Genomic DNA, 26139 nt, shown 5'->3' with positions numbered 1-26139 from the left:
ATGGCTTTATCCTTCTATCTAATTTTTCCTACAGACAAAACAAGCAAGAACAGCCTTGTGTTTAAGGGCAAATGGTGATAACAAATAGAAAATAAAGGAAAAAAGTCTGTCATCTTCAACTACCTAGGGACTTTTGGTTTACCTAGTCATTAACAGTTTACTTTGGAAAACTCATAATGACAGGGCTGGAATTATAGTTTTAGTCTGTCCTTTTTATTATCATACAAGTGAAGTTATCTTGGTCATATCGAGTTGAAAACAGAAAACACAAGAAATTGGTTCTCAAAACTACCGATGTGTTGTCTTCATTAACACATCTTCTTTCAGAATAGAGTCTTACAACTTCCAATAAGATAGCAAAAGAACTGGCTTTCAATTCTGTTACTCATGTTGGGATTATTTTTTGAGACTCCACACAGATGAATATTAGCTGCACTTGCAGGTTGGAAGTATACATATACAGAAACTGACTTGTGAATTCCATCAAGATAGCCTCAAATAGCAATAGTTTTTTTTTTTTACTCGTAAGACTGTTACTGAGGTTCTTAATATTTTGCTTCTTACTGTTTAAATCACAAAACTGTTCTCTTAAACATTGGCATATATTTTTTAAAATAACTATATGATTTTGCTTTGATAACATTTGGGTTTATTAAACAGATTTAATAATAGTTTATCCATTGAAAATTAATAAAGAATGCAAATAACATTTATAACAATACAGGGGTTGGTGCTGTGGCTTCATGGGCTAATCCTCTACCTTCAATGTCAGCATTCCATATAAGCAACAGTTCTTGTCCCAGATGCTCCGCTTCCCATCCAGCACCCTGCTTGTGGTGCCGGAGGGTAGCCCTGGATGGCCCAAATCTTGGAACCCTGCATCCTCACGGAGACAAAAAGCAGCTCAGAGTTCCTGGCTTCTTGATTTGGATCAGGTCAGCTCTGGCTATTGGAGCCATTTGGAGAGTGAGTTAGCCAGTGGAAGATCTTTCTGTCTCTCCTTCTCTCTGGAAATCTTCTTTTCCAATAGAAATAAATAAATCTTAAGAAAAATAACAATACACAGTTGCCATTTCTAGCATATCCTAATATTCTGACTTGTAGTAACTGGGGGACTGAAGAGTACATTGTGATATGTTCTGTTATCAACCAAGAAGATATCCTAGACATATGAAGAATCTGTAACTATTTATTTGGTTCATGTTAAAACCTGTTCATTTCTCACTTTTGAAGCAACTTTCTGTAACTACCTTGTTACTTCAACTAATCCTCTGTTTCATTTCATTTCATCATTGTAATCTGTATGTATCACTCAAACTATAAGAGATGCCCTAAATCTGATTAGGTAAATCACTTTTCAGTCTACCAAAAAACTCCATTACACTCAGTTTTCCAAACAGAGGCATCTTCATTGTTTCAAGTTAGTCTTCCCATTGCTTGCCATATTTATTTTAGTGACATTTTATATTACACTTGTGTGGTTCCAAGACTGCACACATATATTTGTGCATCATAGTTTTATATAGGAAGTAACTTTGTGGATTCATTCTTACACATTGTGATTTTCAATAGTAAAATTTTTATTGTAATTTAGTCTGCTGTGATATACTAAGACTCTTCAGGAAACATTTTAGTAAGCCTGTAAGAAGAAAAGCACTCATTAACATAATGGATTTCTTTTTAGGTTCTAAAGGTTGAATCACCTTAATTAGTTAATGTTTTCTCCAGTTTCATTTCTGACACTCATTCTTTATCTCCTCTTTGAATGTTTACACAGCTAATTTGATAGATAATACATTTAAAATAGCATTAAAACTCCATGTACATTTATTCATACCTAATGTATACAAAGTAAATTTCCTCAATACTTTCCACCTGGAAAAGTTCTTGAAAGATGATATTTCTAGTGAACCATGGCTTTTCTAGTCTTAAAAGAGTGATTTAGCTCAATGTAGATCCCTTTCTGTTTGAAAGGAACTTATTCTCCACCACTAACCAACATCATTTTTTAGGTATGTTCATGTAGAATACCAATGAAGTCTTTGTTTTATACTGTATGTCACTCATTTTATTATCTAACAGTTTTCAGTCTTGAGATACAAGTAGCTCTTTGTCTGTATTGATGAGATTTGGCGGAATGAGGAAACATAAGCACCAAGAATAGTTGGGTTAGTCTTTCTCACAAAGAAGCGTCCAGATCTTGCTCTGCAAAGAAAGCATCTAATGAATGTGACATAGGGAGTATGGCAGAACGTTCTAGTTCTCATCCCTCCATGGATATAACGATTTTCATGACTACTCACAGAATGAGAATGCAAATACCTTTGGTGTATCCACAGTCTAGCTGACAGCTTTCAGCACATATATGGAACAAAAAGTGTGAGAATAGACTCATCCTAAACTGAAACAAGAGACCTTACTCAAATCTCCTCTCCCCAAAGTAGAGTATCTTTCAAAAGAGACCTACTTGCCCCATCATGTTTCTTATAGAGGAACTAAGACAAGGTGGTATTAGCAAGATACTGTGCAAGAATCCCGTTTGTGTCTGTCCTATGCAGGATATATAGAAAATCTGAATAGGTGTAATATCTGATGACAGCTAGGAGGAGGGAAAGGGGGCAGGAGCTTACAGCAGCAAGCACAGTATTCTCAACAGCAAACCTCGAATACAATTAACCAGTTTGTGAACTCTACCAAGAAACTTATTCACTAATGTCCTAAAATCACTAACCTCTACAACCTCCTAACCAACAGTCCTGGGGCCCAAGACCCCATACTCTCCTCTGTGGATTAGCAGCTAGAGTATTCCAGTTTCACAGTTTGCAGCTCATAAAGCTCAGTCACTGATGCGTATGTTGGCAGCCAGCTTGAATCTTCTGGGTTTTGATCAGATACACAACCTTGAATGCTTTAAGACACTGCCGAAAGAGTAACAATTGGGATGTTCACCACACTGGGCCTGGATTTACACTCAGACACGGCACACAACACTGATTTCTCCCCTCAGAGGAAAGAAAATGAAGGAACCAGGTACATCGTTAGTAGATGTCTAAGAAACACCCAGAATCAGACCAACAGAGATGATGCCTTGTTTATACATGAAAACAAAAGTATGACTTCAAGGGAAACCCAAGGAAATATGATACAACCCAAGGAGGGAAATGAAGCTCCAAGGACTAACACAAAAGGAATGAACTTGGTTGTCTGATAATTCAGAAGAATTATCTGAAAGAAACAGTAGGCTATAAGATCACACAAGTAACTATACAAAACCACAGAAACAATGCTTGAACAAGATGGGAACTAAGGCAAAGCAATAGAAACCACAAAAAATGAACCAAAAAAACTTATGGAGTTAAGGAACACTCATATGCACAAATTTCATTTTTTTGTGCCAAACAAGGTTATTGTAAAAACATTTATCTATTTATTTAAGACACAAAGACATAGATTGATAGGAAGAGTTCTCTCATCCAGTTCTTCATGCCCCAGATTTCCATAGTGGGTGAGATTGGATCAGGCCAAAGCCAGAATCTTCCATGGGAGATGCGTGAGTCTGTTGCTTTTTTTTTTTTTTTAAGATTTAGTAATTTTTATTGGAGAGTCAGATTTACAGAGAGAAGGAGATACAGAGAGCAAGATCTTCCATCTGTTGGTTCACTCCCTACATGACCACAATGGCTAGAATTGTACCAGTCCAAAACTAGGAGCCAGGAGCTTCTTCTGGGTCTTCCACATGGGTACAGGGTCCCAAGGCTTTGGGTCACCCTTCTGCTTTCCCAGGCCATAAACAGGGAGCTGGATGAGAAGTAGAGTAGCTTAGACACGAATCCGTGCCCATATGGGATCCCAGCACATGCAAGGTGAGGATTTAGCCACAGAGCTATTGCAACAAGAGATGCATGAGTCTTAAAGAATGTCAACTACTAGTCCAAATGCCTTTGCTTAAATTTATCTTTAATTCCATTTTCCAAAAACTTTTAAATTTATTTTTCCATATTTAAATATTTGTTTTATTGACCTGAAAAGTCAAGTTGGCTTAAGCTATGAGCTAGAGCCTTTTCGCAGGGAAATAGGGATCACACACTTGGGCTGTATTCCAGGTATTAGCAGGGAGCTATATTGGAAGTGATGCATCCAAGATATGAACCAACACACATACGGGATTCAACATTGCAGGCAGCAACTTCATGCACTGTGCCACAATACTGTCACCCTTGACCCCACACTGAACTTTTTGAGTTACCCCTATGCAAATCTGACCTGAAAAGATGAATAGATAACTTAAGCAGCTGACTCAGTCTACCCGAATCAGGAAAGTAAAAGACAAATTGTTTGAATTTATCAAATCAGAAACACAAATGAAAAAAGGAGTGAAAATCACCTACAGGATTTAGGGGATACTATGATGTTAGCCATAATAAGCACCGTGAGATCCCTGGGAGTGACATGGAAAGAGAAAGGAGTGAAAAGCTTTATTGAAGATATGGTGACCAAGAACTTCCCAAATCCACAGAAGGGATTGAACACTCCAATTCATCAAATGTAAACACTTTGAGTAAGATGAGCATAAAGAGGTCTTCACCAAGATACATTAAAATTGTAATGCCAAAAGACTCGGGTTGAGCAATTAGGCAGTGGTGAAAAAGCAGCTTGGGATGCCTGATCCCATATAGAATGCCTGGGTTCAAACCCTGTTTCTGCTTGCTATTTGTAACTCTGGGAGGCAGAATGTAATGATTTGAGACTTGTTGGAGATGTGAATTAAATTCTGTGTTTCTGACTTTGTCCTGGTTCAGCTCTGGCTGTCACAGGCATATGAGTATTGAACTAGGAGATAGAAGATCTATCTGTCTGTCTTTCTTTCTCTGCCTTTCAAATAAATAATGTTTATTTCAAATAAACAGTGCTATAAAACTATGAATAGATTTCTCAACAGAAACCTTCCAGATCAGAATAGAGTGACATGATATATTCAAAATTCTGGAACAACAGTAACAAAAATCCTGCCACACTAGAATATTATAGCTGAAAAGCTGCTCTTAATGAGAGAAAAAATACATTTTGAGGAAGTATGTAACAGTAATATAAAAAATGTTAAAAAGAGTTCTTCAAGTTACCATGACAGGGTGTATTTGAAACATGAGAGCATGCTGAGATTCTGGTAAAGGTGTAGTTGGATTAGGAGATTTAATGCCATGTAGTATGAATCACTTTTATTCTAGTATGAATATTAACATCAAAATTATGAAAAAAGCTTGCTTCCAATAGTTTGTTAATAGGCAAAAGAAAACAAAAAGGTATAAACGTGAGTTAAATAACAAAAAGTCTTGGGAGGAAGAATAAGTGTTGAATTTTTGAATAGAATCCAAATTGTCAGTTTAAAATAGACTTTTGAATCCTGTAAATAATTTATGTAAACATTTATTCACAATGCAATTCATGAAAAAAAAACTACCTGTGTGAGTGATTACATATAGATGGAATAAATTCTCTAATTAAAAAAGTAGAGCAAAGCCAGCATTATAAGATAGCAAAGTACAGGGCCTACTTATGCTGCCAGGATCACATAGAGACATCAGTTCATATCCTTGCTGCTCTATTTCTGATCTAGCTGCCCTGGGAAAAGCAGCAGAAGATTGCCCAAGAATTTGGGCTTCTGATACCCAAATAAAACTTCTGGCTCCTGGTTTTGACCTGGCCATTGCAGCCATCCGAGCGGTAAACCAGTGGATGGAAGCTCTCTCTCTTTTTGCCTTTCTCTTTCTCTATTTCTCTCTGCATCTGCATTTTGTAACTCTTCCGAACTAAACAATTAAATATTTTTAATAGAGTGACCCAAAGGGTGAAAAACAAGATCTAACTATACACTGTCTGTGAGAAACTCACCTTAGATTTATGGAGACACAGAGAATGATAGTGATGGAGTCAAAAAATATATTCCACTCAAAAAATAACCACAAAGTATAGAGATGGCTGTCTGTCTCACAGGGAAGAATGATACTATATACAGGGTCAATTCATCAAGAGTGTAAAACAGTTGTAAATATATGTACTCAATGTTGGAGTATATAAATGTATCAGGCGGTATTAACAGAATAGAGACATAGACATTAATAAAATGATATTAGGTGATTTTGGAATGGGCTTTTAGCTTAGCAGTTGAAGCACTCACATTCCATATTCACATGACTTTAGTTTCCTAATGACTAGTACAGACCATGGAACACAACAGTGACAGCCCAAGTAAATTGATTCCTGCCACCCATGTGAAAGAGCTGGATTGAATTTCCAGTTCTGGCCCAACTGGCCGTTACAGACATTTGAGTGGTGAACTAGCATATGAGATCTCTTTCTGTGAAACACCACACTCTCACATAAAAAATGAGAAAAACATTTTTAAGAATATAGTAGGGGACTCAATTATTTCATTTTTATAATGGATAGGTATTCAATACAGAAAATACCTAATTGAATGGCATGCTTGATTAATAATATAAAACAAATAAGCTTGACAGAACAATCCATCCAACAGCAAAAATAGATTCATCCAAAGCAACATGGAATATACTTGAGGATAAGTCATCTGGTTAGTCACTTAACGAACCTCAACAAATTTGTCCTTGTAGATAAGTTTAGATTAAGTAAAGAAGAAGTGAAGACTCTTTTAGAAGATTGTTAAAAGTAATAAATTTAGGGCATAGAATTGTGGCATTGTCAGAGCCAGCACTGTGAAGTATGGAGTTAAGCCACAGCCTGTGACACCAGCATCTCATATGGGTACCAGTTCAAACACCAGCTGTTCCACTTCCAATCCAGTGCCCTGCCAGCAGCCTGGGAAAACCAGCAGAAGATGACCAAGTGTTTAGGCTCCTGCTATCAATTTGGAGAACCTGACAACCCCCCTAGCTTCAGCCTGGTTCAGCCCCGTCCAGTGTGGTCATTTTGGGAGTGAACCATCTGAAGTTTCATTCTCTCTCCAACCATGACTTTCAATATAAAGAAATAGTAATTAAAAAAAACTAATAAATTCAGGAAAGTTGTAGGATACTAACTCAGTTTTATTTCCATTATTATCAATAAGTTTTCTGAAAAAGGAGAGAACAATGCCATTTTTGATAGCTTGAGAAAAAAATGGAGAATCTCAGTATAAGTTTAACCAAAGAGATAAAAGATCTATACACTAAAACTATAAACCACTGATGAAAAAGTAAGATTCAAATAAATAGAAATATCCAGTGATCATAGGTTTGAAGAATTAATATTATTAAAATTCTATATTATCCAAAGAAATCAATACACTAACATAATCCCTATCTAAATTTTAATGGTATTTTGAACAGAAATGTTAAAAAAAATTCCAAGACTTATATGAAAACATGCAAGGTTCCAAAATGACAAGCACATTTTTAAGCAAGAAGAACAAAGCAAACACCACAGATATCACACTTGCTGATTTAAAATTGTATTATAGAACTATGAGTATAGCCAACAAAATAGTATAGTACTAGCATAAGACAGAGGTTCAGACCATTAAAACATAATTGAAAGCCCAGAAATTAACCTAGAAGCAACTAATCTTTTACAAGGCACCAAGCACATGCAATAGCAATGGGTTAGAGACTTAGATACAGTACCCAAAACTGTGAAGCTACTGAAGAAACACAGGAGAAAAGTTCCATGGCCTTAATTGTACAATGACTTTTTTTTTGTGATTGAAACCAAAAGCATAGGCGATAAAAACAAAAACAGTGTGACATCATAAAGCTGAAATGTTTCCTCAGGGACAGGAGTTTAGAACAGTGATTGAAAGGCTGCTTGGGATGCCATGGTCCATGTTGGAGTGTCTAAGTTCATGTCATGGCTCCAGTTCCAACCCCAGTTCCCTGCTAATGCACACCTTGGGTAGCAGTAGGTGATGAGCCAGGTATCCAGGTCCCTGCCACCCATGTGGGATATATGCATGTTGAGTTACTTAGTTCTGGCCTTAGACTGACCCAGCCCCAGCTGTTTGTGAGCTTACAGATGAGGATGTGGAGAAAAGGGACCCATGTACACTGTTGGTGGGAATACAAACTACAGCAGTCCCTCTTTAGGGTACATATTTAAAGGAAATTAAATTTGTAACTGAAAGAGATACTTGTACTCTCATGCTCATTACAACATCGTTCACAATAGCCAACATATGGAAATACCTAAACGTCCACTGATGGATGAATACCCACAGAGAAAAAACTGGCATTCACATACTCGTACAATAGAATATTATTCATCTTCTTTTTAAAAAGTTCTGCCATTTACAGCAACATGAATGGACTTGGAGTAACTGTTTGAATTTGAAGGCAGGGACTTGAAATGGGTAGAATTCTAAATTAGTGTATCCAGCACACATAGTAACTTACAACTTTCACAAAGTCAAGGAGAAATGACTTCTTCTGACGTTTAAACTTATGAACCATTTGTGTCCTGACAAGTCATCCTCATAAAGGAAGAAAAGTAACTCATCCTGCCAGCTATTTTATGCATAAAAGGAAGCCACATCATCAGTTTCCTCAACAAAGACCCAACATTGCATTGATAGCCTATTATCTGAATTTCTACAATGAATGTACATACGCAAATTATGTTTGCTAGTTCTCTTAGAGAATATGACAATTGTTTTCCACTTAATGCTTTGTTTCTATTAAAACCATCATCCAAAACTGGGTTGGAATATCTTTTAAGTCAAAGAAAGAATTCAAAATTGCTGTGTATTTTAATAGAATAAGAGTTCAGAATTCTAGTTTTAAAAAAGAATCACAGGCCCGGCGGCGTGGCCTAGCGGCTAAAGTCCTCGCCTTGAACGCCCCCAGGATCCCATGTGGGCGCTGGTTCTAATCCTGGCAGCTCCACTTCCCATCCGGATTGGCGCGCACTGGCCATTGCGGCTCACTTGGGGAGTGAATCATCAGATGGAAGATCTTCCTCTCTGTCTCTCCTCTCTATATATCTGACTTTGTAATAAAAAATAAATAAATCTTTTTTTTAAAAAAAAAAAGAATCACATAGGTGGTACAACAATAAGAATTTTGATCTAGGAGATAAGAAACCCTAATATGATTCTTAATCCTGTTATTAACTATCCATGTGAACCTGGATAAATCATTTCAGACCTTTAAATCTCAATTGCTTCCTTGTTAAACTGAAGGTATGGCTCTAAGGAAAAGTGAGAGTTCTTGCTTTGAAAATATATAGAATTATTTATCAAATGGGGAAAGAAAGAAAATTAGTTTTGTGGATATCTAAATCTAACATCTGTTAACTTGGAAGTGAGCCTCAAAGAAACCCTTGCAGTTCTCAGCTTTGCAATTTATTCCTCTATATTAGATAGAGATGGAAGCTCGAAGAATACACTTATTGTTCACTGAAAGCTTTTGGCCATCGTAGGAGCTTGAATTGCTGTGACATTGCTGGCCACTGTGTCTCGTTTTGCCAGTCTGAAAATTCATAGCTAACTAACAGAATTTATAAAGCATTTTCACTCTCCATTCTTTATCAATCACTGACAAACTCACTGTTTTATAATGTACTTCTCTGCAAGCTGTTTGCGACTCATCGCCTGCCTTGCTTTATAGTCTATAAATATTTAATTCTTTAATAAACTGCTTATATGTAATATAAAATGACGGATGCTATTCTTTCTCCCCTCTTTTAATAGTGCTGCTATTTGCAAAACATTTCTTTTTTTCTAGATAGCAATATGTTTTATATATGTTTTGACTTTCCTTTTGCTAAGTAGCAATTTATTCTGGGAGGTTGGTGGAATGACAGGCAGGAAAACAAACCCTTGCTCCTGGGAATACAATATAACTCCTTCTTCATCCTCACCCCTTCCAAGCTGCAAATTGATGAGATAAAGAAGATGGACTTTTGAACTGTGGCAGAAGGCAGTCACCTGTCTGCAGACCCAGTGTGCACAATAGCCTTCAAAGCTCTAGACTAAGAGTATGTTTACAGTAAATATGGATGCCTCTTTGCTCCGACATCCTTTGTCCAGAGAATCACAAAAAATGGGGATAATACTTCAACACCTCAGTGTTAGTGTCACTAAAATCGTGTGCATCATTTTCGAACGGTGGCTGATTTGTTTTCTGTACCATTAAATGATTTTCAGTATTTAATAACTTTTTTTTTTAAATCAGGTAAGTCAGATGTTGATTGAATGCTTCCTGTGTGCCCTGCACAACTATCAGGATGTTTTCAACCAAGCTGTTGTTATTTCCCAGTGCTGTTTCAATACAATTTGTGAAATCCTTCAAATTGTAAATGTCCTAAAAGGACAACAGGGAGAACCAACTGATAAATGCCAGAAAAAAATAATATTTTGTCAGGGGCTACCACTAATCATGTGCATTTGATCTTGGCAAAAGAATGGGGAAAGTGAGAAAAAAATGTATACATGCATGTTTAAAATGTTAGTATGCTCCTTTCATTATGTATTATTGCTTTATCTAGGCTTTTTATCTGCAATGTGGACATAAAAATATGCAATTTATATAAACAGCTCTCATATAATATTTAAATAGACTGATTCCCCCATCTAAATGTTCCAGTCTGTTTTTAAAAGAACATTGAGACAAAATCAAAATGAGGGCATGTTGTTCAGAAAAGATGGTATTACTTTTATGTAAATAGCACATTTAACTTAATATTATTTAATAATAGTGATGGATGATTTTAAACAATAAGCACTTTAAATTGAGGACCCTTGTGTAACTGACAATGCACATTTGCAAGGAAATTCAATGGAATTTTCTCTAAATTAGCCAGATGTTTCACACACAACTATGCAGGCCGTTCTTTATTATCCTTATCCTTACAATCTATATGGTCATTCTAGGTGAGCTGATTTGCTTATACAGGTCACATTACTCCAGACTCATATTTCCTGCCTTTACCCCATTTTATATGAAACTAATCCTTATTTCACAAGTTTGATTCCATCCTCTCTCATTCAACATTCACGTCACAAATGTGCTTCCATTTTATTCCTCTCAAAGGAAAATTGCCTTTATGTCTTTGGTATTACTTGCTATCCTGTGTTAGCATTATGGATTTTAACTTGGTTAGGCATAATCTCAGATTTCCTAGAGTGTCATTTCACTGGCTGGTCTGTCTCATTTACTTTCTGAAGCAGCATTTTACCTCTATTTATATCTGGTGCTGGCTTGATCTCTGATATTTGGCAAATTGTTGTCTCATATCTAATGATTTACTTTACATATAAAATTGTATTGAAGTGTTATAAAGTTAGTTCAAAAATATTTTTTATAGTAGTACCCTTATTACTGTTGATGGAAGTCTTAGTATATTCTGCATTTGCTTTAGAATACCTACTCTTTAAAATTTAAGCTTACTTTGCCAGGTCAGGAGCCATAATTCAAAGAGAAAGAAAAATGAATCACATTCAGATTAGGTAGCTGGCTCAAAAATCACTTAGATATTAGGTAAATAAAACTGAGATTCCAACATAGGTTCTGTTGATTCTCAAACCTGTGCTTTGCCATATCGCCTTTTGAGGAGCTCAGCCCAAAATGTATTCCTTTTATATTGTAAATGACAGGCATGGTTTCTTTCTACATTTTAAAAGTGCTACTATTCATAGGAAACAAATTAGTATCAGTGCATGTTCCTGTGATGGTTTTCTCTGAAATGAAGCAGTATATATGAAAAGCCCTTTGTACATTGTAAAGTCCTGGACAAATGGAAGGTATAATTGTAATAATGGTAATGAGTTTGAAGCACTTTTATTATAGCCCTGTTAGTAGTTACGACATTTTTAGCACAAATAGAGGTATATTTGCTTGATGTTATAAAAGGCCTTCTAAAATGGCCACTGATTTTTTAAAATTCTTAAAAATAATACTCTTTTAAATGCACAGAAGATCTTGTTAATTCTAGGTGAAGAATATAGCAAAGTAAATAATTACTTTGTAATGTGACTAATTCCTTGATTGTTTTCAATCATAATTTTTTTATTATTAAAGTTTCTAAAGAAGAACAGTCTTTAAAAAAAGTTGAAATGTTACTCAGACGATATCATGGAAAAGCTACTGACTTATTTTGGAAGCCATAAACCATCATAATTAGAACTGCTTTAATCTAAAGCCTGAGCTGTTTTCCATTCACACTGGTGTCCTCTAAAATAGGTCTGATCAGAACAGAAATATCAATGTTCATCTGGAAAGCAATTCATGTTACATTATTCATGTAACATAAATATTATATAATACTCACATTTGGAAGATATCAGGAAAGCTCATATTATGTTTCATTATCTTTCATTCATTTCCATACAAGACAGTAACCTATTCATTTCACTAAAATAATAATTTTAGATGTTTGGTACAAAGATAAATAGAAACTTTTTAATGTTTGGTAATTTATGCTTAATAATACTCTTTAAACATGTTAACCATTTATTTAAGTCTTTCTGTTTCATGTCAAATTATGAAATACTTATGTATACATCAGTATAAATACATAAAGATGCACACAAGAGCATTGTAATAATTAGCCAAAAACTGAGATTGAGATTGCTAATCCCCAAATTAGCATTCTGTTGGTTAGAGTGTCTTCCATGAATATCCTCACTGTAGACATAACACTAATTAAAGAGTTAATGTCAACAGGGGCCAGAATGTGAGTGGAAATGTGATAGAAAACATTCAGTTTATATTAAAATAGGGAATAGTAGTAATTGCTCAGCATGGTTGTTCTACAACTTGCTTGGCCAAGTACATAGCACAGTCAACCCTCTGTATCTGTGTGTTCTGCATTCAGATATTCAGCCAATTACAGGCCAAAAATATTTCAGAAAAGTAACTGTAATCATATTGTTTGAATTGATATTTTTTCTTCTGAGTATTCCCTAAACAATAAAATGAATAATTATTTGCATAGATTTATGTTGTATTAACTATGATATGTGATCTGGACATAAATTGAAGTAGAAAGGGCTTGAACATCGCAGATTCTGCTCATGAGACATTTTAAACCAATTCCCCATGGATATCAAGAGATAACTGTACATAAGGGTATTTCATTAAGTAAGGTAAACTGTGAATAATGAAACGAAAAAATATGAATTTCATTTTTGTCAAAATTTCTATTTTTATCTATTTTTGGCATTAGTGTTTTTAAGTACTCTCATGATATCACAGTCCAGATTATAATCCTATTAAAAAAACCTCAAGATATTATTACCATATGCAGTCAACCATTTTACTGCACTCTTAATTGATAACTTGGCCTAGACTCTAAGATACCACTTGGGATACTCATGTCCCATATCAGGGAGCCAGGGTTCTAGACCAGCTCAGCTCCCAGCTTCAGCTTCTTGCTGCTGTGCAACCTGGGAGACTGCAGGGAATAACTCAAGGTGGTGGGAGAAATGGACTGAGGTTCTGGGTGGCCTAGCTCCATATGTTGTGGGCACTTGGGGTGGGCATTTGGGGTGTGAAACAGAAGATGGTCACTGGATCACTGTTCTTATTCTCAAGAAAATGAGAGAGAGAAGAGGAGGGGAGTGGAAGGGAGGAGAGAAAGAATAAAAAGAATAAAAAGAAGAGGAGGAGGAGAAAGGAAGGGAAGGAAGGAGAGCAGAAAACATGAGAGAAAAAAGGAAAGAAAGAAAGGAAAGAAATAAGTACATGTTTAAAATCTCATTTTAGGAAAATAGAGTGTACTACAGACTTTTGGTTTTCCATGCTAGTAATCTGAATGCTCAGTAGAAGGAAGAAATGAGAATGGCTTCTAGGCACATATGACATTTAAATTTAAGTAAAATCAGAGATGCATTTTTTCAGTTGTATCTGCTGTCCACTAGTTGCTACCCAATTGAGCATCATACTTTCATCATTAAAGAAAGTTGTTTTGGATATTGTTACCAAACATTTTTAAATGGCAGATAGAAGGTAAATATAACTTTATGGACATAATCTTTCCGTGTTGTGTGTGTGTCTTATTTTTTCTAAAGATGCAGGAGGTAGGAAGAAAAATCACCCATGCACTGGTTTACTCCTCAAATACCTACAAAAGCTGGGGATGGGTCAGGCTGAAGTCAGGATCTAAAAACTCGATATGCATTTACTCCCCAAATGGTGGGGACTCAACTACTTACATCATCACCTGCTGCTCCCCAGGACACACCTTAGCAGGAAGCTGGAACACAAACCCAGGGAGTTTGAGCTTCTAACTGGGTTTGGGCCCCATCTGACAACTTAATTACTGTGTCAAATTCATACCATTGGACATAACCTTTAAAAAAGAAAATAACTCAAGAAAATGAAAGCTCTTCCAAAATGACACTCAAGTTACATCTACTATAGCAAAGATGTAGAGTGAAGGAAAGGGGAAAATGGGTGGGGGGATGAATTTTATTCAAAAACTGTTTCCTTTGTCTTCTGTGTCAAAAAAAAAAAATGACCTTTAGAGATGGTGCTGTTGCATAATGATTTAAGTTGTTGCTCATGGTACAAGTTACTCATACAAGCTCAAGTTCGAGTCCAAGCAACTTCATTTCTGATCCAGCTCCCTACTCGTATGCCTGGAAAAGCATAATGGGAGGATAATGCAAGGGTTTGGGCCTCTGTAGCTGCGTGGGACTCAGTAGAAGCTTCTGGCTCCTGGATACGACCTGGGTCAGCCCTGGCCATCGCCCCCATTCAGGAAGTGAACCAGCAGATGAATAATCTCTATTTCTGTCTCTCTCTCTCTCTGTAACTCCTTCTTTCAAGTAAATAAAATACACATTCAGAAAAGAATAAACTTTATATAAAGAAGGACAAAACCTTCAGAAAAGAAAGATTAAGGATATTGTATCCTAAGATTGAGCAAATTAAAAGAGAACAACTAATTACTGGAATTCAAGCCTCCTATCCCAGATGTATTACTTTAAAACTTGTCATGGAGATTTGCATTTGAGTCTGAGAAATTGCATCAGCAGTTTATCTGTAGGTGTTTTTATGAACATGTACAGATTAGAAGAGGTGCCAAAAATCAGTCCAGATTTTCCAAAATATTATTTTAAATTTAAAGTCAATCAATGAAATATTGTAACTGGAAATTTTGATCACTATGAATAAATACAGATGCACAAAGAAGGAAAATACTTTCCTTGTTGGTGAAATTATTTTAGAGGGGTCTTGTAGTAAGAATGTATCTTTTCATTTTAACTTATCTAGGCTAGAATAAGAGGCTAAGAAACTGAACAAAATTCTGCTGGAACCCCAGTGGAGCCTTTAGCAGTCTCAATGATGAGAAGTCAGAAATTGGAGGTCAAGATCTGTCAAGGAAATAGAACCTAAGGGATGAAGTGAACCAGATGCAATTTGAGCTTTCCAAAGACTGTAATCTATCTTCTAGTCAGTTCACTTTTTTATTGGATTGAGGTAATTTGCAATTGTTCTGTGCTGCCTGCTCCCAGAAGTGGTATACATTTTCATCAAAGGAATATATCACCTTTCAGAACCTTTAACATTTTTCATATATAGGAGCTAGCATTATATTGCAGTGTATTAAACCATTTCCTGTTTCCATCACATATGATCATCAGTTAAAGATGTGGCTTCTGATCCAGTTCAATGCTAATGCACCTGGGAAACCAATGGATAATGGCCCAACTACTTGGGCTCCTGCTACCCATGTAAGAGACCTGAACGAAGTTCCAAGCTCCTAGTTTTGGCTTAGTTCAGCTCTGTCCATTGTGCCATTTGGGAAGTGAACCAGAAGATGGAAGCTTTCTCTCTTGCTATGTATCCCTTTCTCTCTGTAACTCTGCCTGTCAAATAAAATGAATCTTTAACATATATTTTGACAAAAATATTTTGCTTTCTTTCAATAGTTTATAAGATTATCATGAAGCAAGATAAATGAGAGAGAAAAGAATATGGCATAAACTCACAGTTGTAGATCACGGTTAACAGATACGCTCTTTAAGTGTTCCAAATTGATAATATTTTAGAGAACAAAAGAACTGCAACTTACAAGAAACATATTCAATGTGTTTTCCAGAACTGAAAAATAAAATAACTGAAATTAAGACAGCTATTAATAGATTTAACAACAGATTGGTAACAAGTGAGGAGAAATTTGTATTGTATGATAGGTTTTTAAAAATTCAATCTAGAAGTTGGCACTATGGTATAGTGGGTGAAGCTATCTCCTGAAGTGCTGACATTTGATATGGATACTGGTGTGGGTCCTGGCTGCACCACTTCCAATGCAGGTTGCAATAAAGGATGGCCCAAGGACTTAGTCCCTGCACCCATTTGAGAGACCCGTATGAAGCTCCTGGTTCCTGGCTTTGGCTGGTCCAAATCCTGACTATCGAAGCCATTTTAGGGAATGAATCAGTAAATGGAAGATATTTTCTTCTCCCCTCTCTTCCTACTACTGCCTCTCTGTAGCTCTGCCTTTCAAGTAAAATAAATAGATCTTAAAAAGCATTCAAGCCAAAACATGAAATGAAAAAAGAATTAAACATGAACACCAATAAAATGTATATGAAATATTTAAGATGTTTAACATATGTGTAATTGGGAGTGCTTCAAGACAAGTGATTTCAGTAGAAGAAATGTTCAAACTAAGAGTGACTAAGTTTCCAACAGGAAAAAAGGATATCAAGCCATCACCATTCCATGTAAGGTAAGAATATTGAAAAACATTCCTAGATGTATCAGTAAAACTGATGGGAAAAAGAAGAAATCTTAAGACAATGTATCAGATAGCAGATAGAGGGATACATAGCTTCAAAGAAGAAATGATAAGACTGACAGATGACTTCTCAACGGAAATGCTGGAGACCAAAGGACAATGGAATAACATCTTGAAATGCTAGAATAAAATAATTGTTAATCCAATTCCAAACTCAGTGTATCTTTCAAAACTTAATATGGGTTAACTTGTCAGACACACATAAACTCAGTGAACTGAACAGCACCACTGACTCAACAGAAATACCAAGGGGAGTTCTGTAAGTAGAAGATGATCTCAGGAAGGCACATGAAAACAGAGGAGAGAACAAAGAACAATACACACTATTTAGATGTAGGTCATTCTGGAAGACTCATGGTTGCACAACTGAAAAATGAAGACATCTTTTGAGGTTTAAAATATGGGAGCAATAAAATGCATCTCAACAGTAACAGAAAATAGCAGAAGTAGGTAGACAAAATGACCTGAGTCAAAGGTTCTACTACTGTCTGGGAAGTGGTATGAGCAATTTATGATCTATAGTGAGTTAGAGATGTATGATGTAAATTTTGGGTAACAGTAACAAAATTATACATGACTTTCAAACTAAAGACTTTAAGTTTAAATTCTATAGTTTTAAGTAAGCCAAAGATGAAAGGCTGTAAATCAGAAAGTATTTTCAATCAAGTAATAATGAAAATATGACCCATAAAATTTGGGAATGTTTTCTAAATCTATATTTATAGGAAAACGGATAGCCTTGAAATGTGTGTTTAGAAAATAAGACAGATTGAAAATCAGTGATATGAATATCTACTCAAGAAATAAGAATAGAATGAAAATAAAACCCAAAGAAAATAGACAGTGGAAAATAATAGGAACAGAAACTAGATAAGCAAATGTGTAACAAAGAAAATCAATAGCAGCAGAACAGTATGTTCTTGTAAATGCAGATAGAAATGCTCAAAAAGATATAAAACAATTCTTGAGAGGAAATTATGCAGAATATATTTCTGAATGCAGTGATATTAAACTGGAAACATACTAATGATATGCTTAGAAAATGCTCAATATTTGGAAATTAACACATGTCTAATAATATTTATTGAAGAGAAAATGACAAGGGAAAATTGTCTTTGTTTCAGTTATAATGATTACACAACCTATGAAAAGAGGATTCAACTGATACAATCCTTAGAGAGGAAATATATAGCTTTATACAACAATATTAAAAAGGGCATTATAGAATCACCTAAGTGGATCTGGAAAAATCAGATTAAATTCAAATAAATGAAATGATAAAGCTATGAGTGTGAGTCAAGGAAAATCAAGAGCCAGAAGCTGATTTTTAAAATATTAATAAAAACAGAGAGAACATACAAATCACCAATAAAAATGGAAGGGTGACATCACTAAATTTATGACAGACAATAAAAAGCATAAAATGATACCATACCAACTTAATTTCAAGTGATTTGATGACTAAGATGAGACAGACATCATTCAAAATACAGCTTTCTAAAATTCCCAGAAGTTAAACATACAAAGAATCCTACAACTCTTTTTTTTTTAATAGGTGGAATTTATAATTGAAGAATTACCCACAAAGAAATCTACAGGCCTCATAGCTACACTGATAAATTCTACCCAATATTTAAAGGCAAAACAGAAACAGTCTTGTACAAACTTTTTCAGCATATAGAGGAATGTGAGCCACTCTGCAGCTTATTGTGTGAGGTAAGCAAGACCCTGATACACATATCAAAGTCTTTCCAAGAACGGTGGCATTAACCAGTTCTCACGCTCTACTCAAATGTCTGGAAAAAGTGTCAGCAAGTCAAATATTCAAAAAAATTTTAAGAATTAATACATTGTGATTAACTGAACTTTGTTCCAGAATTGCAAGTTGGGTTAACATATGAAAATTGATCTTTATAGTTGACTATGTTAAAAATATTAAGTTGCTGTTTGTTTCAGTAGAGGCAGAAAGGGCATCTGAGAAAAATTTTAATAAATATTTCTTTTTGGTTTTTTTTTTCAGATTTATTTTATCTTTATTTGAAAGGCAGAGCTGCAGATAGAAGGAGAGACACAGAAATCTTTCATCCTCTGGCTCATTCCCCAAATGGCTGCAACAGCTGGAGCTAGGCTGGCCTGAATCAAGGAACCAGGAGCTTGTTCCAGGTGCCCCACATGGGTGCAGGGGCCCAAGGACTTTAGCCAGTCTCCGCTGTTTTAACAGGCCATAAGCAGAGAGCTGAATGGGAAGTGGAGCAGCCAGGACACAGACCAGCACCCATACGGGACTGCTGGCACTACCGTGTGAAGCTTAGCACACTATGCAATGGTGTTGGCCCCCCATTCCTGACTTTTTGAGATTAGCAGGCCTGTGCTGCTGTTGCGTAAAGCTGCAATCTGCAGCACCAGTGTCTCATATAGGTGACAGTCAGAGTCCCAGCTGTTCCACTTCTTATCCAGCTTCCTGTTAAAGTACCAGGGAAAGCAGCAGAAGATGGCCCACGTGGTTGACCCGGAAGAAGCTCCTGGCTCCTAGCTTTGGGCCAGTCCATCTCTGGCTGTTGCAGCCATTTGGGAAGTTTAACAGATGGAAGATCTCTGTGTCTCTCCTTCTCTGTCTATAACCCTGCCTTTCAAATTAAGAAAGTATATCTTTCTTAAAAAAGAAAAATGTTAGCAAGTAGCAATAGGCGGAACCCTATTCAGTGCAAGAAAGGGTGTATTTTTCAGTAATAAAATTCTTTTTCCTCTAAGATCATGAACAAGATAAGGATGTCCACTTACAACACTGCCCAGTTGTGTTTAACACTGTAGCTTCTTTACCAGTGAAATAAAGCAGGGTAAGGGAAAAGGAACAGCATGATTACTATTAATGAAGAAATTAAAACTATGCAGCAAATTTACTGTGTTTGTATAAAACCCTAATAAATCTTTTTAGAAACTACTATTTGTATATAGAAAAATATACTATATTGACATCTTATATGTATATTAAAATCTGCTCTATTAATTCTTGAAGAATGGCCAAGAAATATCAATGTCTACTTATTTGGAGTTGGGAACTCTTGACTTAGAAGAAGAGAAGGAATGAGACTTTTTAGTTTCTACATGATATAAATTACAATGATTTGAACATAGTATATTACCTATTTAAAAATATATGTTAATTAAAAAAAAGACTAAGAGTTCTCCCAGCCTTTTGAATATGATTAAATACTGAACACTTTTTGGTTCTGCAAGCCTGATATTACTGTTAGCAGACTTAGAAGTCAAGCAACACAGTCATCATGTCAGAATTACACATTTGTTTTCAGAAGAAACCTTCCATGGGCCTATACATTATGCATTAACATAAGCTATAATTTGACTTTGATTACAGATCAATCACAGTCCTTTTTACCAAGGATAACTGTTTTGTGCTTCTTCACTAAGCCTTTACCTTCATATTTATTTGGTAGTAACAGTGAAAAACTGAATATTTTGTTTTCCTTATTTCTCTCAAATGCTAACCAACACTGAAATTATATACATAGCATCACTAAAATGTAATAATTTACTTGGTACTTATATACATATACTGTGCTAGGTTGTTTATATGTATTATTTTAATAGCCATGATTCTGGCAGCAAAGATGGGAGAGATGAGGTTAAAAGGCATAAATAATTCAGATTAAATAGACATTCTCCACATAATCAACTCACTGTAGTTTGTACTTTGATGCTGCGTAATAGTAGCTGAAAATTATGTAACAGTTGAAAAGTGTGTGCATGTGTGTGTTTTAATTAAGAGACTTATAAATGGAAATTTTCAAGATTATAAATGACAGTATTCCAAATTTAAGCCATACATATAATTAAAGTATGAAAATTCAGATCCAGGGCAACTTTATGCCATAAAAGTCAAGAATCTATGGAGACGCAGATCAAGACTAACTACTTAATTTAAGCAGAAACGGTAAATTATTTTCACCTCAATTGAGACAGTAATTTGAACTATGTCCACCTGACAAAGGGAAATAACTAAATTCAGGTGGTTTTTTTGGTGGTGATTTTGTTTTCTGGCTAATGCTTCTTGGTTTGTATTTTTTTTTTTAATTAACCCTTTGTAGCAATGAATACTAATCACTTTTCGATATCCCAACAAGTTTGTTTACTATTTGTCAATTTCTATTCACTGCAAATATACACCAATCCACACTTACGATTCAACATTCTGAGATTTTCAGAAAACCACAGAAATAATTACCCTGCAAATTACTGGCATAAATATTATCAGGCCCCCTTTATCAATACCCAAATGATTCCATAAGCTCTTTAATAACATATTTTATGAAAGCACCAAGAATTCTTTCTTTCACAAATACCTGGACCAGGAGGTATTCTACTGCATCCCCCAAATAGGAGCAGGTGTGCTTTGGCTTCTGAGCTGTGCAGACAGCTGCGGGAACAGGCACCAAGTTGCCGCTGCTTTCCTCAGCCTCAGCACTCATCTTGGTAGGCACTGGAGAGCGCCCCGCATCAGAAGCCCACATCTGAGCCTAATGAAACCAAGATGGTTTCTGAAAACCTCCTGTACTACAAAACGCCATGCTGTAGCCCGGAGTGTCTTTCTCTTCGTGTTTTTCTCTTCTCCCCTCCCTTCCATAGCCGTGCCCTTGCTCAGTTCCGGTTTCCATCCAAAATGCTATTTGGGCAGCACATTTCAGTTTGTATCCATCTCAAGGCTGCCATGCAAAAGAAGCACATCTGTCTGACTCTTCATTGAAAACCAGAAAAAATTAAAAAAAAAAAAAAAAAGCAATAGCAAAATGCTGGAGTCGCTCTGAGCTATTTCCTAATGAAGGTGTTTGTCCTGTGAGCCGTAGTGAGGAGCATCTCCACAGTGAGAATTCTTTATGCATATTAATATTATGCATGTTTTCCATGTGACTCTTTCTGACTTGCCCTCACCCCATCCTTTGAATTCATTAAATAAAAATAATTTATATGGACATTCCTTCAGTCAGAATTTTCTCTCCCCCTTTCTTAAAGATATCCATAATATTTCGTTGATGGTTTGCGTCCAAACCAAGTCGTTATGCTTTTGCATATCATTAGGGCTTTATAAAGAACAACAGCGACATCTGCGTGTGCCGTGGCGCCAAGGAGATAGGAAAATACCGGAAACAAAACTCTGTTGGCGTCGAAGCTGTCTGGCTCTCTGCCTGCCTCGCAGCCCCTGCCACCACCATGGAGAGAAGTAATTGTACAGTGTAATCACATCATGCTTCATCTGAATATTCATAGCAGAGACAAAGCTTTGGAGGATAAGGGAGGAGCAGGGGTAATTTAAATATAAAGCAGCATCTCATTTCCAAATCAAGTTGTGCCAGTTAGCTGAAGGCTAGGATTCAATATTAAACCAACATTGTTTTACAGTTTGGAAATTGGAAGTGAAGAAGATGGAGGAGAGGGACCTTGATAAAGAAGGAGTGACATTATCTTCTCATTTTTGGGTGGTGAAAAACAAAACAGTGACAGAATAAAAATAGTTAAAGTGATATTTGAAGAGTCACCAACAGTGGCTAACCAGCTGCTGTTTTACCAAGAATGAAATAGCCTATTGAGGCAGCTTTAAAAGCCCCCAATTAATATGTTGTGCATGTATAAGATCTACAAAGAACTCACTGTATTCCTTGTCTCCCCCCAAAATCCTCCCAATACTCACATGTTCCCTAACCACCACGGTTTTTTTTTTTCCTTTCGGGTGCAGGGGATAAAAGATCAGAGCTACAAAATAATTGACTCATCGCCTCAAAAGTGACAGCATCCCTCTTCAAAAAGAAAACAGAAAACAAACGCGTACAAAAAGGTGACTGTTCATTAATGAAAGGATAAATTACCGATGGCTTCTTCATTCTCTTTAGTTCAGTACCCCCCAAAAGAAACGCATATAATCCGCATGATAATATTTCTTATCTTCATTTTTCTTGTTTGTAATATATTATTATTATTATTTTTTAAGTGTTAGTATTTGTAGAAGCCTCTGCCACTGCATTCCCCAAAGAGCTACTAGTTTCAACACACTGGAGCTTATATTCCTTTAATTGTCTAGTAGGAACATTTCTGCTGTTTTTTTTTCAATTTTAATACACTGCTCTGCAGGAATTAGAAGAATCCAAGATTGTATCCAACTTCAAAGGTTTCCAAGTCATAATGATTTTAGCAGAAGTAGAAGACAGATCATGGACCATGTCCCCGTTTGAAGATAAGCATCATAGCGACCTTTTCTTCTTCCCTTTCTCCCCAACTTTGTACTTCTGCTGGATCTGAATGCCCCGTGCTAACACAGTTTAATGATATGCAAATGAAATATGCATAAAACCATTCTACTGTATGATGATTAAACACTGGAGACATTAACAGCGGAGGCTTCACTCTTTGTAATAATCCTTCCCGACCATCCACTCTGATTGCGGGGGTTAGGGAAACCCATAGCAGTTGGCAGAGAGAGTGGGAAGAGGGAAGGAAGGAAAGACGCAGGGACACTTCACCCATTTCGGTGTTTCTCCCACTCCAGGAGAGGGGTCCCCCCCTTTGCACTGCGTTCCTATTCCTCTCTTTTGTAATCCATCCATGCAGTCGCACCACAGCGATTAACGGGAAAAAACCTCTTTTCTCGTAATGTTTCAAAGCTCATTAGCCCAACGATTATTCCTCATTAACAGCGAAACTCATTCATTAAAAGGAAGAATATGCCCAAAAGATGCCAGCGCGGTTAATCCTGAGTCCCGTAACTGGGCTGTAAATCCCACACTACTTGTATATTCCAAGCGAAAGGGACACGCGCCAATCCACATTAAAAAAAAAAAAAAAAAGAAAAACAGTTTGTGTTTTGTAGAATCCACAAGAGCAGCAATTAATATTCCCATTGAATGACTATATGTTTTTTTGTCTCTCTCTTTGTTTTCAGCGCCTGCCCCTGGCTCGGCGCCTGGTGCCAACAGAACACCTTTAAGGATCCACAGCAATGCAGACAACGTAAGTACCAGCCGTTTCCTGAAGTCTTTTTGCAGATTTAGGGAAAAAACAATTTTTTAAAATTAATAACAACCACTAAAACATAGAAACCAGCCTCTTTGCCCTTCTCTCCTGTATTGTGCCACCAGGGTTTCCTCAGTAGCCCTGTCCAAATCCCTCTCCCTTCAAGTTTGTGCATGTCTGTGTGGCATCCCTCCTCCTCCTCCACTCCCATAGTGGATCTTGTAAAAGGGCTTCAGATCGGCCCCATTCATCTCCCTGGTGATAGCAGTGAATGTAGATAAATCTCTGGCTGCCTGCTTGCTGCAGGAGTATGATTTTTATTTTGTCGTCTGTATATACCTGGGTCCAAAAAGTGGCATGTATGCCCACATACATACACGCACACGCACACACACACACACACACATTTCCTTCTCTCTTCTCTGCCCTCTTCTTTTTCTAACACATGCACAGATCCCACAGAGGTGTGAATACGCATAAACATATACACCTACATACATCCCCATACCTGTAGTGCCAAAATATAGACACAGAAACAGTTAGTTTGTCGGAAAAGATGTGTACTTATATACACATACAGCCTTACATGTGTATCTCTATGCAACCGACGGATGCCTAGCTGTTCCTTTACACCAGTCTATCTCTCCATTTAAATATTCCCTCTCTTCTCCCAGCAGAGGCTGTCTGCAGTTGCAATCCAGGACTGTAAAAGCCATGTTCTTTCTTGATGATTCCTGTGTGTAGACCTCGAGCTTCCTCCCCTGCCTTCTCCGGAGCTGTGGAACTGGCATGTTTCCCTGAGGTTTCCGAATGGCAAGTGGCACCGGCCGTGGCGTGCATTCATGCCGCTTCCTATGGCATTTCTCTTCCGATGTCTGCTTTTTCTCTTTGTTTGTTGTTGACTAGGCTGAGTGGTGGGTTTTTTTTTTTTTAAAGTTAATTATAAATGAAGTTGAATGGAGAACAAGCCAACAGCTTGACCAAAAAAAAAAAAAAAAAAAGCCTCATACAAGCGCCTTCTGCTGCAACAGATGCCCAGATCAGCCTTGGCATGGGCAAATGGGCAAACGGTTCTGACGGTTGTTGATTTTTTTCTGTTTGTTGCCGTATTTGTTGTTTGTTTCCCTTGTTTCTTTCTGCTTCTCCATGGAGTCCAGGATCCCGGCCTCTGCCTGGAACGGAACAGTGTCATGGCGGAAACGACGGCCTTTGTCTTGCTGGGTGTGAAAACATCCGCCGTGCAAGCTCCACTGCGGCAGAATCAAGTTTAAAGGGGGAAAAAAGTGATTAAAGTCAGCTTTGTGCTTCTTTGGTGCGGAAGACCCCCAAACCCCAAGCAGCCGAGTCCCAGGGTCCGAGGAAGGGCTCATAGTTGGAGCAACCTGGGCTGTAATCCTGGCACTGGTGCCTTCGTTGCCGCTTGCTGTTCGCTCCTGGGGTCTGGATAATCTCCCTGGCTTTACCGCACTGTCTGGCCCGCATACAGGTCCCCGTAACATATACCCGCTGCTGCTATCGCACGAAACTGTGGCGTTGCCCCTGAATGGATGGCACCGTGCCAACTCTTCTGCCATCCGCCCTTGCAGCTTTTTTCTTTCCTCCCTCCCTCCCCTTCTTCTCCTCCTCCCGTCGACTTGACGTTAATTAACACACGGGTTAATTGATTTTAAAAGCCGAAGAATTACAGTTAACTTTTCCCACAGGGTACAGACGCCAGCCGCTTGGCACACTCTGCCTTCCGCACGGGTGCAGGGGGGGCAGGGAAAGCCCGCAGCAAAGCCAGCCACTGCTGAGGGAAGGGTGCCTGCTTACTGGAGTGGAGCCGATGCAAGTCGGTGTGGCACTCTCAGCCCGTGCAATGCATGGAGTCATTCCATATTTTGTGAAATAATCAAAGCACAGCCCTGTGTCTTCTCCCGTCCTCTTTCAAAATAGGAAAAACCTTCAGAAGTTCTGCTCGAGGGAAAACGCATCCCCCTCCCAGTCGATTTGTCTCTTCCAGGATACGCTTTGTGCTGGCAACTTTCAAAAACCTGGTACCTTTTTAGTTTTTTATTCTTATTTATTTGGATTTTTTTTTTCCTTTGCTGATGGGGAATGGGGAGAGAGCGTTGGTTTTGATTACAGAGACACTGTCCCTATCCTTAAATATAACAGGCATAGGGGAAATTTTTTTTAAAGAAAAAGTTCTATAAAGTTTTATACATATATATATATACATATATATATATATGTATATATATATCAATCAGTGTTTTGTTTCTTTTCCTCTTGGTTCGGAATGGTATTTATGGTGAAGGGTTTCAGTGATAAAGTAGGTACACACTAATTAAGAATGAAATTTATATGGAAGCTCTTTGTTTT

At 37.0% G+C, this 26139-nt stretch overlaps 1 long non-coding RNA gene across 2 annotated transcripts in view; it reads left to right on the top strand.

Annotated features, from left to right (window-relative positions):
- Window positions 1-26139, top strand: part of LOC131482238 (uncharacterized) — a 202138-nt gene that overhangs the window by 112589 nt on the left and 63410 nt on the right. For both annotated transcript variants that reach the window (XR_009246828.1, XR_009246829.1), the window contains exon 3: window positions 23705-23772. This is a non-coding gene — a long non-coding RNA (uncharacterized LOC131482238). The remainder of the gene's footprint in view (window positions 1-23704; window positions 23773-26139) is intronic.

This window comes from Ochotona princeps, chromosome 16, assembly GCF_030435755.1.
Source record: "Ochotona princeps isolate mOchPri1 chromosome 16, mOchPri1.hap1, whole genome shotgun sequence".
NCBI classification, from domain to species: domain Eukaryota; kingdom Metazoa; phylum Chordata; class Mammalia; order Lagomorpha; family Ochotonidae; genus Ochotona; species Ochotona princeps.
Note: the sequence above shows the minus strand (reverse complement) of the source record. Positions and strands in the feature narration are given on the sequence as shown.